This window comes from Protopterus annectens, chromosome 13.part0 (assembly GCF_019279795.1).
Source record: "Protopterus annectens isolate FY-2018-M chromosome 13.part0, PAN1.0, whole genome shotgun sequence".
In the NCBI taxonomy this organism is placed as follows: domain Eukaryota; kingdom Metazoa; phylum Chordata; order Ceratodontiformes; family Protopteridae; genus Protopterus; species Protopterus annectens.
This window is the reverse complement of record NC_056747.1, coordinates 946,430,129-946,447,545: the sequence shown is the minus strand read 5'-3', so window position 1 is coordinate 946,447,545 and position 17,417 is coordinate 946,430,129.

The following is a 17,417-nucleotide window of genomic DNA, read 5'->3' as shown; positions in this document are numbered from 1 at the left end:
ATTACAGGTGCTATTTCCAACTTCTGTTTTTCCATAGTTTTGAAAGCATACTTTTCCTCTTTTTGCCTTGGGTAAAAATAGGGGTCACTCTTTTAATCAATGTCACATTCACTGCATCCTTCAGTAGTGCTTGCCAGGTTTGATTCATATTTAAGGGAATCTGTATTAAGGGTATTCCTCCATGTGCAGTAGGAATAGCTGCACAGACCCAGCAATTGGAGATATTGAGGGTGTCTGCATAAGCGTGCTTAATAGCCTGATAAGTATTGAAATTTGGGTGCCACTTTGCACGTTTACTTTGTTCTACTTGTGTGGCTGAGAAGAGAAATGGCCACAATAAAAATATTATTATTACTAATACAGTCAACAGGATGGTCATGCAATATTTCTGCGGAAAAGGTTGTTCTACATTCCTGTTTTTTTCGGCTCTTCCAACTAGATGCATTTTAATCTTTCTTGCTTCTGTCATCTTTGCCCAGGACACTTGATCTTACTCTCTGCCCTATGGGACCCCAGCACCGATGATTGCTTCACTGGGTTTGAGACGGATCAGTTCCTATTGATCTGTCCCCCCTTTGTAGCCAGACTTTCGTGCTTAGGGTCCCAATAGAGAGGTAAGGTCTTTGTCCAGTTTGAAGTTCTTCACCAACTTGCAGTGCGTCAGATATATCCACGAAGCTCGCTCTGCTATTATGACTGTAGTAGGTGTTGAAGGAAGCACCTGGTAAGGACCTTCCCACTTTGGCGATGCCCAGTTCTTTCGCTTCACGATTTTAATCCACACCCAGTCTCCTGGCGTCACTGCCACTTCCGATGTTTCGGTTTGTTTTTGACCTGAAACAGAATTAAACTGCAACAGATGTTTAGAACTCAACAACGTTTTCATATATTCAGCTAACGTAAAGTCAGATTCCTGGTCTGATGACATGAGAGGTTTCCACTGGGGTGTGTAATAAGCCCTCTCATACAGCTTCTCAAAAGGAGTCAGTCCTTTTGCTGTAGGGACGGTTCTCATGTTCAACAGTGCCAGGGGTAAACAGTACAGCTAGGTTTTCCCTGTCTCAGCTATCAATTTCCTCAGTTTGCTTTTCAGTATACCATTATGTCTTTCAACCAGCCCTGCAGACTGCGGATGATATGCACAATGATTTTTTAAAGAAATACCAAAAAACTTACTCAGCCGCTGTATGGTTTGATTTACAAAGTGCGTACCATTGTCACTATAGATTCTCTCCGGAATGCCGAACCTAGGAATAATTTCCTTGACAAGTGCTTTTGCCACTGTAGCTGCATCTGGGTTTTTGGTTGGAAAGGCTTCCACCCATCTGGAAAACATATCTATAATGGCAAGGCAATACTTCTTATTCTCACATTTGTTCTATGAAATCCATGCAGATAGTGTGAAACGGATATGGTGGTGTGGGAAAACTCCCTTGCTTGGGCTTTATCGCCCCCTGGGCATGGTGTTTGTTACAAATTTGACACATTAAACAAATTTTTTAGAATAGTTTGTAAATCCGTACGTTGTGAACACTTGGTTCACCAGCTGTATCATCCCCCCTGTTGAGAAATGGCACTGCCCATGGCTCAACAATGCCGCATAATGGAACAAATTAGAGGGTAGTATTGGTTTCCCTTCCTTAGAGATGTATAGTCTATTTTCGAGGACTGCTCCTCGTTTTATCCATTGCTGTTTTTCAGCTTGCATAGTAAGTGTCTGCATTGTTTTTAACATATCCAGATTCAAAATTTCAGAGGGTTGTAATTCCTCATTTAAAATAAATATCTCTGTAGCTGCTTGTTTTGCAGCTGTATCAGCTCTTGCATTACCTTTTGAAATCCTTTCTTGTTGCTTGGTGTGAGCTGCACATTTGCAAATGGCCACCTTCTGAGGTAACTGAATAGATTTTAAAAGAGCTAAAAATAAACTGCGTATGATTTATAGGTTTGCCAGTAGATGTTATCATTCCTCAGTTTTTCCACTGTTGTGCAAACACATGTATAGTGGAGAAAGCGTACTGGCTACCAGTAAAAATGTTTACACATTTACCCTTTGTTAAAGTACATGCCCGTGTCAGGGCAATCAATTCTGCTGCCTGTGCAGATAAATGGTGCGGTAAAGATTTTGCTTCTATAACTTCATTATCAGAGACTACTGCATATCCTACTAGGTTCTGTCCTGCAGGGCCCCTTTTGCACGAGCCATCCACGTAGTATGTCACCTCAGCATTATCCAAGGGGACATCTGTGAGGTCTTTTCTAGGTAGTGTCTTTTACTCGATTACCTGCAGACAGCGGTGCGGTGTGCCGTCTGCAGGGGTTGGTAGCAGAGTAGAAGGGTTCAAAGTCGTGCATCATTCAATTGTCATATGAGGTTGGCTCAATAATATAGTCATGCAGGAGAGATGTCTAGCAGGGGAAAGAAATGCCACCTTTTCTTACAACAAGATAATTGCGACTGCATGGGGTACCCTCAAAGTGAGGGGGTGGAACAAAACTACTGAAGCTGATGCCTGTACTGCCATTGTAGCTGCAACAACTGCTTGGACACAGTGGGGTAGTGACCGTGCCACTGAGTCCAGCTGTGATGAATAGTAAGCAATGGGACATTGCTTATCCCCATGTTGTTGTGTTAGTAGTGATGTCATATAACCCTGCTTGCAATCTACAGTCTGGAAAAAATGTTTATGATAATTTGGTAATCCCAGAACTAGAGAGGATGCTATTAATTGTTTCAGTTTACAAAAAGCCGATTCTGCTTCTGATGTCCATTGTAACAAATCTTCTGCTGCCATGGGTGTCTTATATATAAGGTCAGTTAAGGGTGCAGATTCCAAGGCATAGTTTGGAATCCAGCTTCGACAAAAATTAGTCGTTCCCAAGAAGGACATCATTTCCTTCTTGGTGGTAGGCTTTGGTGCCTGCAAGATTGCCACTTTTCTGACCTCATCTAATGTTCTACCTTCCTTGGATATCACATATCTTAGGTACTTCACCTGCTTTTTCCAGAGCTGCAGTTTGTCTTTGTTTACTTTAGGTCCCTCAGCAGCTAAAAATCGTAGATGTGCTACTGTATCTTCCCTACAATCCTGCTTGGTGGGGGCCGCTAACAAAATGTCATCAACATAAAGTAAAATCTGACTACCCTTCGGTAGATTAAACCTTGCCAAGTTACTTGACATTTCCTGTGAGAATATTGTAGGGCTCTCACAATATCCCTGTGGTAGTCGCGTATATGTGTATCTTTTTCCCTGAAATGTGAATGCAAACCAATACTGGCTATCTGGGTGTATCGGTATTGAAAAGAATGCATTACTAATATCCACCACAGAGAAATACTTTTGTTGAGGTTTTAAGTCATTTAACAGAGTGTGTGGATCTGACACTGTGGGTGCCCCTGGTATTACTGCGTCATTCACAGCTTGCAAATCCTGGACCATACGCCATTCTCCATTGGCTTTTTTAAATGGAAATAAAGGTGTATTACACGGAGAATTGGGAGATTCCACTAGTACCCCTCCCTTAAGTAATGCTGCTATGATAGGTTTTATCCCTGCCTCTGCATTTTTCCTTAAGGGGTATTGTCTTTTCTGTGGTCTAAATGCTGATTTCGGTGTGATATTAACTGGCCGTGCCGTATGGATAAGTCCTACATCTGATTTCCCTGTTGACCAGAGAGTCTCTGGTACATCTCGCAAGGCGTTTTCTTCCTCCTTCAGTAGGAGTGTCCATTAGCTGTCTTTGAGAGAATGCAGGTGCACAGCTGGGTTGGTCTCACCCTCAGATTGCATTTGTTTGTAGCTGTTACAATGGTAATTTGCTCTTTGGAACACCTCCTAAAAAAGGCACTACAGGGGTGGCAAGAGCCTTGGCCAGTATCAAATACAATGCTCCCTTCTGCATGTACATAACCAGGCACTTACTCCAATTGGAGCTGTACAGAGGTTTCTCACTGAAAAAATATAAGGCATAAAACATATGTCTTATGCAGACCGACTAAATGCCCTATCCCTTTATGCCGTCTCATATAGTTTATTGATAGGTGACATATGCCTGACCTACAAGGCATTCTCTGATCCAGCCCTGATGAACATGTTACATATTCGCAAGAAAAATTATACGAGGGTTATGTGTTCCATGGACCTGAACCTTATTTGTGACTCTAACAGAACTTGCTGAAGAGACAGATTTGTATCCCAAAGGCTACCTCATCTATGGAACTTCCCATCTTCATAATACAAAGCCTATTCCTCAATCTCTTCAAAAAGAATTGGGATAAATGGATGTGGAATCACAAATTCACTCCAGGGGTACTGCCCACGTCCCTTATGGACAGAGGCAGTCTGTAAAATGACTTGGGGCTCTTAACACCCAAAGACCCACTATCCTGATGCTATCCCATCTCATATATGGGGAATTAAGATATAATATTTTCATATCTTGGGTATTATTGGCTAGGCATGTAAAGTCTGTTGTGCCACTAGCCTAATAATCACCTATGAACCTATAATGGAATCAAACATATGAGGAACAGACCAAAAATACGAGGCAAATCTCTGGACATTCTTCAAAAATCTGGACAGTTGAGCTGAGGGTGCATTGCAGGAGGACTCTGTGTACCTTATGCTAAATGGCAGATGGAGTCTTTTTGCCTCAGCACCTCCGCATTTGGGAGCAGCGCTACACCTGCTAGCTTTCAGGGGGGTGGTTGTATTCACTATGAAGCATAGCTGCTAAGTTAACATGAAAGAACCAGCACTGTATTAAAGAAACATATTGAATTGTATTATGTTGTTATCCATTCCTGCATAGTACTTCAAATCTGTATGTGGTTTTGGCTTTGATGTTTACAACTAACTTGGGATGCACTGCAGTCAGTACAGCCTATGACTACACACACTGGGGCAGCAGTGCTACAGCAAGGGTATCCTTTATATGGCTGATATTTTAGCACTTAGATATGTGCATATATACCACTGATTATTGGTACAATTACAATATTGCTATGCCACACCAGCAGAAGACTATATATTTTGAGTTATTTGATAGAAAAACTGATCTAATTCATTCCTTTCAACTATCCAAAACTCTGAGGAACATCCTTGATTTGGCTCAGACATTTGCTCTGTCCCTTCTAATAAATAATGACAATTACTAGTTATAGATGGCATTTACTTCAGAAAATCACGTTCATTTGTATTCTTTTATTCTGTCAGCTTTTCAAGTTAATAATACTGATATTTTAAAAGGTGTTCCTGATTCTGGATGAAAGAGGTTGACAAAAATGATCTAATTTATGTGTGTGTGTGTGTGTGTGTGTGTGTGTGTGTGTGTGTGTGTGCGCGGGCGTGTGTGTATGTGTGCATGTGAGTGTGTGCATGTGCATATGTGTGTCTGTCCCTCTGTTTTTATGGGGTGGCTAAAGTTTACAAGTCAGAAGACAGGAAACAGTAGATGGGCTTAACAAAGTTTTAATGCAATAAGAAAGCACAACACATGGTGTGCTTTCTTGCTGCATTAAAACTGTGTTAAGCCCATCTACTGTTTCCTGTCTTCTGGAGTTCCATTGAGGTGTGGATAACTGTTTTCTAAGCTATAATTGCACCTTTTTCTCCTTCATTGTGGTTAAAGTTTACAAGTTTTATCACACTGAAGCAGTTGCTGTGATTGCAAGCTGTGCTTTCATAAAAGCAGTGTTCATTTTCCCCATTACTTTACCTGTGTAGTGTGGTTTCATTAGATAGTTTAGATATGCAATGTAGATGTTTCTGAACATACCTCTTAAATGTCTCTGATTCTGTCTCGTATTTTTGCTCTGTCCTCGTACAATTTTTAATTTTCTGGTAAACACTGAAGATTATCGTCAGTCAGTGATATCAAACATTAGAGTTTTTATACGTATTATTCAGAAAATGCATGTTTATGCTTAATGTTCCTAATCTGTGGCTTTTGATTCCCTCCCACATTAGTTTTGCATTTGTTCAGAATTCTTGAGCAAAGAAGTTGAGAGGTATACCTCTGAACTGTATTAGCACTGTTATTCAGACTGTGTACCTGATTCGCATATGTACTGATTCAAGCAGCAATTGCCTTTGTAATGCACCTTACGCCGTAACATGCTGCTTCTGCAGCCATACTGTAATGTCTCTGAATTATGAGATGGCTTTTCCCTGGATTTCTTTTTCCAGTGTTCTGGCCCAAAGCAATGTAGACCAACACTCTGGATCTCATATGTTTATATACTTATTTAACTGTTTTATAAGACATGTCTTAAATGTCATTAAATTTGGCAGTGTCAAACCAACTAATTTTGAAAGAGAAATGAAACACTTACTCATCTATAGGGATAGGGCATGAGGCAGAGCAGAGATGTGTGCGTTTCCTTCAGTTTTGTTTTTTCCTATTTCTTTTTTCACAATAGTTAAAAGCTAATGAATAATTTTGCTGAGCAAGTTGTTTAAGATGACTTCAGCACTGCTAAACTTCAAGTACCATTTTTACATATTTCCTTTTCATTCTTTGACTTCTGCATCAGTTATTCTGGATCCATCTCTCATTTTCATGGTCACCACTGATGCTCTGTCTTAAAATTTGTGATTTTGTGTTAATAGAGTGAGAATTATTCACTTATGTCCAATAGTACAGTTTCATATGCCTTTCTCTTTCAATCTTTTTCTTCATTTGGGTTTTGAATGGTATAAATATTTAAATTGCTTCTTTGATTTTGGATCTCTTTCTCTAATCATTACTAACTGTTTTAACATTTGATGAGTCTGTTAGGAGAGGGCTCCAAACCTCTACCCCCCCTTTAATCCTAGTTGTTAGCATAGTTTGCTTATGTGGTATGCTTCTACTATAATCCATTAGTAGGTGATGGCTTCCTGAAATTATCAGACTTTCAGACACAACAAGTACCTGTATGATTTGTGCAGTGAAATCAGTATTCTTGAGACACGGGATTCTTGATGTCATGTCTGAAAATGGTCCAGAGTGCACAATCCAGGAATTCTGAGGAGATAGATATGAAGGCTGCGGGCTGAGGCTTAACTGTACTGGAATGAAAGATGAGGAGTTAATGATTAAGGAAATTCCTCCATACTGATTTTCCCTTCATTGCATGAACTTGCAGTAATGCCAGCACATTCACAACTTGTTATTATATGGGTAGACACTAGCGTGTCTGCTGATGCCTCTAGTACTGTGTACATTTTAAGTGCTCTGCACTGTGACCAATGCTAGAGAGCAGTCAGCACATTACTTGTGGAAGAGGAAGATGACCGCTGTCCCTTAGCCCCTCAGTTTCCTTGCATCCCCTTTTGACTGTCCAGCTGTTAGCTGAAGATAAGTTATTAGTGGTATAAGTAGAAGCTTTGCACCCATTACAGCAATCCTGTCCAGTTATTCACTGATTCTTAAAACAATAGGCTGAGACCTGTGGTAGATCCATCTGAATAGTGTAACTGGTATTTTTTCTGCCTTCGGTATTCATTGTTTAAACTGAAATGCAGTCATTAAGCACTGAATCACTGACCATGTTATTCACAATAATACACAATAAAGCAAAATAATTTTAAATTAGAATATTGTGGCATATAAGAAACAGTTTGATTGACCCCAATTTTGACATGAGAGTTTTGAAACTTTTTTTGTACACATGTATGTTGAAATACGCAGCTTACTTAGGTTATATCACACTTCACAATCCCATGTTTGTAGTGCATAACATCTTCTGCATTGTGCTTTAATTTCTGATATTTGTCTACAGCTAAAGTTTCAGTTATGTAATTTTTGTCTTGTTTTATACTGTATTGTATTTGTGGTTTTGTCAGGATGGGAATAGGTAACAGAGATGCTAAGGATGTAGTCTAATCTCTTACGACATCTGTATTCAATGTGAATTCTCTAGAAGAAATGTGTACCACTTGACAAGCAGCTTCCTGTAAGTAGCTCATTATATATATATTTCATATCTGACATTTTCTTTTTTGTGATGTATCATGCATTGGGGGAAGAAATAGCCAGGGAATTGTTATGGCTAGGCTTGTATAGGCCCTAGGGCTGATAGCCTAGTACCAACCTATGAACCTATGAACCATTGTGTTGCACTGTTTATATTAAATTAGCATTTCTACTAAGCACATCGTGGGCTTTTCTCATCAAAGTAATGCATTTGCTCATACTCTAAAAGGAAAATTTAAACAAATACTGCCTGTATATCTCTGATATCGTGATTAACCCTTGAGCTATCTCTATATTTGTCTGGTTTATTTGGTAGTCTTCAATATGTAGATTGTTTAACAGGTCTACTCTCTTTGGATGTTTCATTTTCATTTTGGAAGTGTTCTTGTTGCACTAGCTGTACTTGGAAGCTTTCTCTGCACTTGCTGTTACAGTTTTCATTTTCTTGTTTCAGTTCTGGTGTTACTTCTGGTTGCACACTTGCATATGTCTGTGATTCTTCCTTCTGTACAGCTTTTCATCTTCCCTATGAACAAACATAGGACCTTGTTCCATCTGCTTTATCAACAGCTTAGGCTTCAGGCAGTGAGTGTTCACATATCTTTCATATTCTTTCTTTGATACTAACTTGTAAATCCTATAGTCTTCTGCAGTTTCTATCACAGCACCATTTCTGTTTCTGATAAATTCATTCCAGCATTACCTTTACTTTATGTTATTAATGCAGATAAAGAAGACAGTCTGTTTTTTCAACCTTCTGCCCTTCGGCGTTCATCTGGTAAGATACTGAGTCCCTGCTGTGTAAAATTCCTCTATTCCAGAATTGTGAGATAGATGGCCACCCTCAGAGTTCTGCTACATCTCTTGATTATGAGTCTTAACTATTTAGGTGGTTCTGTTCTGTTTTTCATTGGACTGAGGATAATGTGCCTGGAAGCAACATGTCTGCTTTCCCACTTGTGCACAAACCTGAGTTCCAGACTTGTGTACTGTGGACTGTTGTCAGGTCTGACATCAGGTAACTTTTTTTTCAGTAATGACGTCATCTTGCACTGTTGTGCATGTCAGTTTGATTATTTCAGGAAAATTATAAGAGGAATTACTGTGTAATACCTTAAACCTCCAATAATGGAGGCTGATGGGATATATGTAAATGACCCATTAAGGACATAGTGCTTCAAAAGTCATGGTCATTCAGATGTCATGTAGCAGAAACATTATATACTTAAGGGGTCATTTGCTTATATCAAACTGTCCTCTATTACAGGAGGTTTAAGGTACTACACAGTAAAAACTCTAGTTTGGCTGGGTTTTTCTTGTATTTTTTACTGAATTGTTTGTCTGTGTGACATTTTTACCTTTTGGTTTGGTCGTTTATAGTAGTGATTCTCACGTATGAGAGATATCACTTCCTGAACTGCAGCAAACCTGTACCTACTCTGCTCTACAGAGGATCTATTACTGTGTATGCTATCAACTCTTGTTTAGGATTGCTGTTATGCTATGTACTGCAAATAGCACAACTCAATAATAGATGTTCCCGGTCTGTTGCTCATACCTCTCAACCTCTTAGAGCAAGAAATCTGGACAAAGCCATAAATAAAAGTGGGACAAAGGCCCAAATAGGGACACTTTTTAAATATTCCTCTTACAAACTTAGAAAGTTGATAGAATAACAGGTTTTGCATTAGCATGAATTTTCTGCAGGATATGAAATCTGAAACTCAAATATATGTTATTATTTAGTGACTTTAATCCTTAGATCATCCCAGTGATTTGTCAAAAAAAACCCCAGTGTTTGTGAGGAACAGGTCAAAAATATGAGGCAAAAATCTGGACATTCTGCGAAAATCCGTACAGTTGAGAGGTATGCATGTTGCTGTTTCTTTGTACTTTAGTACTCCTACATGTGGTTTGTGTATTCTGTCAAGCATTTGTTTTCTCATTTGAGCGGGAACTATTATTTTGTCAGCTTTAAACATTAAGCTATATATACTGCTTATTTCTTTTTCAATTTAAAATAAAACTTAATTTACCTTACTGATATTTGCTTTGGAAACCCCTTTATGGTAACCAGTTTACCTTATTGATATTTGCTTTGGAAACCCATTTATGGTAGCCAGTGCTGGATCATGATCAAATAGGGCCCTAGGCAGGGTAATAGATCAGAGGCCTCCCAGTGTCCCGTTACTTGGCTATTTCTCCCCAGTTACAATAAACACTGTTCAAATCTGTCAGTGTGTACACTATTATTTTCTTTACTTCTACAATGATTAGAGATAATGCAATATTTTATTTCAAAATTTATAACACAAACACTGAAAGCCATTTGCTAAACAAAAGAATACAGACTCGTAATGAAAACAGACTTAGCATGAACAGTAGGCTTCTTTGCCCTCGAAACTCACATTTATTGAAATTGCATTGAAACCCACATTCAAAGAAAATACATCTGGACAGTGGTGAAGTAATTTTATCTTTAGGCTGTTTTCAAAACATAGGCCCCTTGCACATATTTTTAGACCATGTATACATGCAGGTGTTCTTTGATATACCATCTCAATTGAATTAAAATATATTCCTTGGGTAATGGAGCACCATTTGTCATACCTCTCAACTGTCCAGATTTTCACAGAATGTCCAGATTTTATCTCTTATTTTTGATCTGTTACTTATAAAATTTGAATTTTTCTAGCAAGTCAGTGAGGATTGAATTCACCAAAAAATACAAGACATTTGAGTTTCAGACTTCATATCCTTCAGAAAAATGCATGGCAAAATAACAGCAATATTTAACATTTGTCCCTATTTTTGGGCCTTTGTCCCCCCATAATATGGATGACGCTGTGGTAGCATTGTCACCTCACAGCAAGAGGTTCTCTGGTCTGATTCTCAGCTGGAGTGCCTTACGTGCGGAGTCTGCAGGTCCTCCCTGTGTTCGTGTGGGTTTTCTCTGGGTACTCCAGTTTCCTCCTATGATACAAAGACATATGTCTGGAGTATTTCTCCCCAGGCCTCTGCTGAAAATTGGCTTCATTCCAAGTAGACCTTTCCCGGTAAACAAATGCTAAATTAAATTAAAATTAAATTAAATTATTTTTGGCTTTGTCCAGATTTCTTGTGCTAAGGGGTCAAGAGGTATAATTAGAGTGTATTTTAAACTGTGGCAAAAGGGCAAAGTACTAAAAGTGGAAGACAGTAAAGTGTCTATGGAAAATGATTACTCACTGTGCATCAGTTAGAAGAGGAGTACATTTATTCCACTAATCAGGGAATGTCGAGAAGCATGAGTGAGATTCAAGCTGCTGTATCCAGCTATCTTCAGAATATTTTTTCCTGGAAGAACAAAATCATTTTTTGACACAGAATATGCTGAGGAGGAAGTACAAAAGTTTGTCCAACACAAAGTGAGCTGTGAGACAAAAAGAGATTCTGCTTCTTGTTGTTTTGGTAATAAAGACTGCAGAGAGACTGTGCCAGTGAAACCTTTTCCAGTGTTTCAATGGAAAATGTTTGAAAGACAGAAAAAAGCGCAAGAGTTGACTAGAAGAACTGAGAGAATGTTGGAAAGGAAGCAGAGGCTGGATTTGGGAGATGGAGATAAACAGGAATAAAACCAGCAACTTGGAAAGTAACAAATAAATGTGGTGTTATAAAGCATTGATTTTATTTATGACATATGACAGAACAAGAAAACCTGGAAATATTGGACTTTTTGACTTTGTTAAACTTGTAGGGGACTCTAAAGCATATGCCCTACTTCATGTCATTAATGTTTGGAGGAACACTTAGGAGAGGGAAAGAGGAAAGAAAGCGTTAACTATAAGTTAAACAAACATTTGTTCTTAACAGTAATATTTGTATAGTGCATGATCCTTGCATGCTATAAAATACAATTTTCTCAGTTATTTTCAAGTGTAATGGGGATAATAAAGTAAATGTGTGCCCCTGTTTTTTTCTCCTCTTTTCTGCTTTTCCTTGTATAGTTTTAAGAAATGTAGGCACTGCAGTGTAACAAAAAAAAAATATGTTCAAAAGAGTATGGTACAAGAAAAAATTATGCACCTTTTATCATTCTTGCTCAGAGGAATGACTGGATTAAGGCACTTGGCTTTCTCTAGTAATACATTTTAAAAAGCAAACAAAAATCCTGAACAAATAATAAAAATAAAATTAAACCGAACCAGAGCCAAAAATAATGACAAAAACTTTTAATTAAACACATCCACAGTAAGCACTTTCATCCGCCAAGTACTTCTTCAGACTGTATAATGTGTTACAAAAAACACTCATTAAATACACATGATTTATGATGTCGCATGACATAATTTTATCCTTTTAAGGAAAGCAGTAAACCCCTTCCTATCATTCAAACCAGGTGGATGGCAAGCATTCAGTTTCACTTGCCATTCATATTTCTTCCAGCTCAACTCTTCTTCTGCATCAAATTTCTTATCAGCATCCAAAACTTCATCCAAAACACAAAACTTAAAATTCACATTGCATTTGTTGTCCTTATAATGCTTACTTAAAGCATTTTTGTCATCTTGCACACTTACAGCATACTTGTGTTCGTACATTCTTTTATTTAATTCTCTTGTTGTTTGCCCCACATAAAATGCAGTACATGACATGCAATCAAATACACAATAAATCTTGATTTGCAAGTGTATCTGCCCTTTATATGCACCCATGTGGTGCCCACTTTGATGTCCTTAACCTCAGTCAACAACAAATCACATAAATTGCCCATTAAGCTTTTGTACATTCCTGAGTTATTGCATTTCAACACTTTACTGTTTAACTTACTCTGAAATAAGTTTTTAAAACTTTTGGCTTTTTTCTGCAGAAAAACAGGGGCATCCTGTACCTTTTGCCCTACTTCAGTACTGCACTATAACAATTTCCAGTTGTCTTTTATAATATTTTTTATATTATGAGCATCAACACTGCTGGTAACTTGCATAGAAGTTTTGAAATCTTTTGTATAATTATTTTTTGGTACTACTACCTTATCACTTCTATTGCTAACAATTTCTTTAAAGCAAAGTTCTACATCATTTTTAGGATACCCTCTGCTGATAAATTTCTAACACAAGCTGATGCACTCATTATTAAACGTATGATCTTCATCAGTTAAGTGATGTACTCTAGTCAATTGACCTTTAACAATATTTGTTTTGCTTTTCTTGGGGTGTATACTATCATAGTGCAAAAAATAATTGTTTTGGACCTCCTTCTTATGAATAGCTGTTACCAATTTACCATTCACCTTGGTAATATTGAGATCTAAAAAATTAATAGTCACCACATCATAGTTAGAAGAAAATTTAAGAAAAGAACAAACATTATTGAGATAAATCAAGAATTCTTCCAATAATTTTAAATCACCCCTCCAAATTAAAAAAAACATCATCAATAAAACACTTAAAAATACAATGTATTTCATATAAATGCTTATAAATAAAAAAAGAACATTTAACATAGTAAAGCTATCTTCTAGCAAATATGTTGAAGCGACTCTTTATCTGGTTCTCATGTCTCCATGGAGACACTCTGATAAAGAGCAATGCAAACAGAATACTTCTCTTTTAATGGGTTTATTTCAATGGCTTGGAGATGTTTTCTGAAATCATTCAAGTGTTTTCTTATTCTGGGATATCAATAAAGATAAGACAAAGCCAGATAACATTTAGTAGAAGCACAGACTGTACTACACGTATTAGCATGGATAACCTTCCTTTTAGGTAAACCCAAGTCTATGAGTGTGGCTGTCAGTTTAGGACAATTGTTTCTATTAGGAAGGTAAAACTTCAATATTTGAAGATGCCCATAGTTTTGTGTGTTAAAATTATGTTAATAGGTTTTAGGGGTGTATTTGTTTTTTGTTTGAGGACTTTCAGTAAAACAAAAAAAAAGTTTTGTAAGATGTGATACAAGCTCAAACAGATATGATAAGAAACAATGGTATAAAATGTCAACCTACCAGACATTACTGTGTAGATGTAACACAAAAGCTGGAACTAGATACTTAAAAAACTTACAAATAAAAGGTAGGAATAAGAACTTTTCAATGTAATTCTTTCGGTACTGTCTTTAAATGTTAATGGTCTTACAGATATAAACAAAAAAGAAATAGCAGTAAACTATAGTAAAATGTAGAGTGCAAATAGCTATGCTACAGGAGACATATTTGGAAATAACTGAACATGTGAATTTTGTAAAAAAAAGTTTTTCAGCATGGTTATTCAGTGGAACACCTGGGACAAAGGAAAAGAAGAATACTTATATTAATTGCAATATAGGTTCCAATTGTGATAGAAGAGGATAAAAAAGATGATAATGGTAGATATGTAGTACTAAGGAGCTACTGGCAACGGAGGAGGATTATACTGGCATGTGTTTATCTTCCACCTAAAACTGCTATAATGGAGCTTAAGAAAATTTTGGAAGAAATAATAGGTGGGGACTGAAATAATTTGATTTGTAGCAGGAAGATGTGTCTGGGGGTCCCAGAAGGGAAAATATAATAAAGGAGGGTAGATGTTTGAAGAAATGTATGAAGATATTTGGCATGGAAGATATGAATGCAGTAGTAGTTTGGAATGAATTTACATGATCTGAAGTAGGAGATTCATTTGTCTGCAACCTGTGGGTTATGGATCCGATATCGGATCCGAACCGGCATGGTTTACCAGCTATAGATCCAAGCTCTCAGCTCCTCCCCTCACCCATAATGCCCTGCTCTACCCTCATGACCCAGATCTCGTTTGCCGTGCTGGTGACCAGATTGTGTTTCTAAAGCTCTTCAGCTAAGTGCAGTTTTATTAGTCTTAAAGTGCTAATTTTTGAAGTTTTGTGTGAAAGTTGTGTGGAAGTGTAGGGTTCCCTATTATTTTATTATACTTTTAGTGTTTTAAAATTTAATTTTACTTATCCCTCCCCTCGCTGGTAGCATAGTGTGTGTTTGGGCCTGTTGAGTGGTTTTGTTACTTTACTTTAACTCTAGTTTAAGTAACCTTTTTTGCTTTTGGGATGTCTGAACAGCCCAAAGCTGTGTTCTCCAAGTGCTCCGAGTGTGGCCATAAGCTTTCCCCAGCTGATGGCCACACTCGGTGTGTTAGATGCCTTGGGGTTGAACATCTCACTTCTGGATGTTCCATTTGTGCAGGGTTCAACCCCAGGGCATTGAAGGAGCGGAGGTCCAAGCTTGTCTTGGCGGGTCTTTTGCCACCAGACTCGGCTCCGGCCTCCGCTCCTTCGGGGGTAACCGTTTCTACGGTTGTCTCCTCTCCGGCTCCCCCTCCTCCTCCTGGGACTCAACCTCCCTGTAGTGGTTCGGAGGATAGGGAAGCTAGAAAGAAAGAAAGAAGGACCGGAGGGAGAAGCACCATAAGCGGCGGGCCGAGACCTCTGTTTCGGCCTCGCCAGCCAAGCGGGCTTCTCCTCCGGCCTCCTTGTCGGCTGGCTCTCCCCCCCCCCCCCCTCGGCTCCGGTCTCCAGTGTGTTTTTCACCGGGACCTGAGGAGGAGGAGACCCGATCTCCGTCGAGGCTATCGAGGAGGCACTCAAGGCCTACCTCGGTAGCCTCGTCAAGATCAACTTGTAGCCTATCAGATGCTGATCTGGACCGGATGATGAGAAGGTTCATCCAGGCCCAGATGCAGATGGAAGTGCTCTTGCCTCCCCCCCTCTGGGGGGGGGAGCTCGACCCCTTTTTTCAAGCCAATTGCTCCTTCTCCGACTCGCTACCCGGGTTCGGAGCAGTTGGAGCCGAGCAGCTTCGGAGCGGGGGTGGGTCGGCACCGATAGTACTTGGTACCGGATCCGACCCTGCCCTCGAGTGCCGGATCCGACCTCGGAGCCTGGATCCGAGCCGGATCCAGGGGATCAGTGCTCCTTCGGGCGCCGCCTGTGTCGGAGCGCACTGTCCCTTCGGATCCAGCGCTTGGCGCCGCTCGATCCACTTCCGGATCCGAGGGGAGCCGATTGTCGGATCCTTTGGTCGAGGTCGGCTCCCTTCGCTTTGATGTTGTGGAGAGGGCCCTGTTGAGGGTCTCCGGACCCCGGCACTTTCTTCGGCTCCGCCCCGCTCCCTCTGGATTGGGTCAGGCTTCCACCATCCGGCCCTTGGGACAGCCCGCTCCTGTGCCCCAAGCTGTTCCCCTGGAACAGGTTACTGTTTCAGGAGTCCTCTGACAGCCCCGGAGGACATTCCCCGCAAACATACGCAAAAGGAGGCACATTGACTCCCGAGTCTCTCACAGAAGACACGGATTTGGAGGAAGGGAAGGCTCCCCACAGTCACCCCGAGGATGTCTCATTTGGAGACATCATGGAAATGCTCCGCATAAGGGGTGGTCTGCCCCAAGTCTTCCTCGGACGAGTCCGTGTTCTTGGAGGCATTTGAAGCGGGCCCGTCTACCTCTTGGGTGTCCCTCCTGCCGACCCCTGGTGGACCTCATTACCACCAGGGCATGGAAGGAACCGGACACCGTGGAGCCAATCCCTAAAAGGCCCGACCGTATTCTCAGTCCCCCGGCTGACCGTGCCCATTGGAGTAAGGGGCCTCCGGTAGATGCCATGTTGACGGGCGGCCACCAAGAGGGAACTTGCTCAGGAGAGTCCCTCAGTCCATCCCCCGAGCAAGGAGTCTCGGATGATGGACCGCTTGGGGAAGCGGATGTTTAGTTCGGCGACCTTCTCTGTAAGGGCGCTGAACTATCTGGCACACGTGATTAGGATGCAGCGCGATCTTATTAAAGAATACGCTGCATCCCCCCAGAGTCCATGTCGGAGGAGGACAAAGTACTGCACTCCACCCGCATGGCCACTCTAAGGTCCGTCACCAATACCTCTATGCGGCTACTCTCCCATGCTACGGAAGGTGCCGCTAGAGCCGCAGGGGCAGGCCTAGTTACTAGACGTCAGGCCTGGCTCCGTCATTGCGATTTCTCAGAGCCCTTCAAGGCGTCATTTGCGAACACCCCCTTCGATGGTTCTGCCCTCTTTGGCAAAACTGTTCGCAACACTTTGACCCAGAGCGAGAAGGACGGGAAGACACTGTCTGCCGTCGGAATCCGCTTCTCTGCACCCCAGAGGCCCTATTCTAGGAACCAAAAGGGTCAGAAGAAGATGTGGTTCCGGAAGTCGCAGCAATCCCAGCCTGCTCCGGACAACCAGTCCTTCCGTGGCAGAGGAGGACAGGGAGGACGCCACCCTAGGGGCAGAGGGGCTCCTAGGAACTTCGGGTCCAGAGAACCCTTCTCTGAACGGCCCGCGCAGCAGCCCTGAGGGGTTGCCCGGCTGCTCCACTCTGGAGGCAGTCAGGGACGTTCGAGCACCTAGCGGCATGGGAGTCCATAACATCAGACCGCTGGGTCCTCCAGATCATATCCAGAGGATACCGTATACCCCTTCTTCACTTGCCAAAATTGAAGTCCCTCCCTGACGTTCCA